The sequence below is a fragment of the Colletes latitarsis genome, chromosome 14 (assembly GCF_051014445.1).
Source record: "Colletes latitarsis isolate SP2378_abdomen chromosome 14, iyColLati1, whole genome shotgun sequence".
Lineage (NCBI taxonomy): Eukaryota > Metazoa > Arthropoda > Insecta > Hymenoptera > Colletidae > Colletes > Colletes latitarsis.
The window spans coordinates 912,501-915,000 of record NC_135147.1 but is presented as its reverse complement, the minus strand read 5'-3'; positions in this window follow the sequence as shown (position 1 = coordinate 915,000).

Sequence of the window (2,500 nt, the reverse complement as noted above, 5' to 3'; positions counted from 1 at the left end):
CGCGCGGAGGACGCTGTACGAGAGAACAAACAACACGTTGTTTGTTCCCGCTCGCGTCTCTCCCGTCCGTCGCCATTGCAAAGCTAAAAGCACAAGCGTTGGAGAGCCCGTGCAGACCATAGGTTCTCTCGACGAACGAGAATCGCCGTATTAATGGTAGATCGATGCTGGCGTGAGGTGACGCGCGTCGTCGTTTACACGATTGGGTCGAAACGAACAAAGAAACGAAAGAACATAACACAAAAACGTCCATTACTAAACAAAGATCTCGAACAAAAACAAGAAAACGTCCATTACTAACGAAAGAAAGAGGAGGAGAAGAGAAAATAAGACCCATCGTTGCGACGATCGAGGATGTCACCCGCCGTCAATTTTTCCATTATATACGCGTCTCGGTCGGAGATACGATGCTGGCTGTTTACGTTGCGCTCGCTCGAAGAGGAGACGACGACCGATTGTCACACACAACGCGCAGGGGCCGAAACAAAGCGCCCAAGGATCTACAGCCGAGGAACGAGACGCCGTCGAACATCGTTTCGCGACGTTCCTTTACGGTTTGAACTTGCGTATCCCGCTTTGCCCGGTGGCGTGTGTGCTCGTCGTCGTGCTCCGAACGAAACGTCCTGATGACGGCGAGGAAGTAATAAAATAATATACATCCTTACGGGTAGCCTGAAGCGAATCGCAAACGAACGACAACGCGTCGATTGTGCGGCCATCGTTGCTCGCGCGACTAACGACGACCAGCCGAGAAGGCTGTAGTTTATCGCATCGATTTCATCGAGCAACCGATGGACGCTGCCGCGTTCGTTCGTAAATGAATGTTATACATACTCACGGATAGCCTGAGGCGAATAATCGCAAACGACGACGCGTCGATTGTGCGGCCATCGTTGCTCGCGCGACTAACGACGATCAGCCGAGACGGCTGTAGTTTATCGCATCGATTTCATCGAGCAACCGATGGACGCTGCCGCGTTCGTTCGTAAATGAATGTTATACATACTCACGGATAGCCTGAGGCGAATAATCGCAAACGACGACGCGTCGATTGTGCGGCCATCGTTGCTCGCGCGACTAACGACGATCAGCCGAGACGGCTGTAGTTTATCGCATCGATTTCATCGAGCAACCGATGGACGCTGCCGCGTTCGTTCGTAAATGAATGTTATACATACTCACGGATAGCCTGAGGCGAATAATCGCAAACGACGACGCGTCGATTGTGCGGCCATCGTTGCTCGCGCGACTAACGACGATCAGCCGAGACGGCTGTAGTTTATCGCATCGATTTCATCGAGCAACCGATGGACGCTGCCGCGTTCGTTCGTAAATGAATGTTATACATACTCACGGATAGCCTGAGGCGAATGATCGCAAACGACGACGCGTCGATTTTGCGGCCATCGTTGCTCGCGCGACTAACGACGACCAGCCGAAACGGCTGTAGTTTATCGCATCGATTTCATCGAGCAACCGATGGACGCTGCCGCGTTCGTTCGTAAATGAATGTTATACATACTCACGGATAGCCTGAGGCGAATAATCGCAAACGACGACGCGTCGATTGTGCGGCCATCGTTGCTCGCGCGACTAACGACGATCAGCCGAGACGGCTGTAGTTTATCGCATCGATTTCATCGAGCAACCGATGGACGCTGCCGCGTTCGTTCGTAAATGAATGTTATACATACTCACGGATAGCCTGAGGCGAATGATCGCAAACGACGACGCGTCGATTTTGCGGCCATCGTTGCTCGCGCGACTAACGACGACCAGCCGAAACGGCTGTAGTTTATCGCATCGATTTCATCGAGCAACCGATGGACGCTGCCGCGTTCGTTCGTAAATGAATAATATACATACTCATGGCTAACGTGAGGCGAATAATCGCAAACGACGACGCGTCGATTGTGCGGCCATCCGTTGCTCGCGCGACTAACGACGACCAGCCGAGAAGGCTGTAGTTTATCGCATCGATTTCATCGAGCAACCGATGGGCGCTGCCGCGTTCGTTCGTATATGAATATTATACATACTCACGGATAGCCAGAGGCGAATAATCGCAAACGACGACGCGTCGATTTTGCGGCCATCGTTGCTCGCGCGACTAACGACGACCAGCCGAGACGGCTGTAGTTTATCGCATCGATTTCATCGAGCAACCGGTGGACGCTGCCGCGTTCGTTCGTAAATGAATAATATACATACTCATGGCTAACTTGAGGCGAATAATCGCAAACGACGACGCGTCGATTTTGCGGCCATCGTTGCTCGCGCGACTAACGACGACCAGCCGAAACGGCTGTAGTTTATCGCATCGATTTCATCGAGCAACCGATGGGCGCTGCCGCGTGCGTTCGCCCGATTGCGCGTGAAGTTACTGTTCGGAACCAAGAATATACGGGTGTATTATACCCGTTTGGTCGCAGCCACGCGCAAAGGCTTTTGAATGTACTGTACGCCCGGCCGTCGAACGATGGTTTTCCGTCATTCAGGA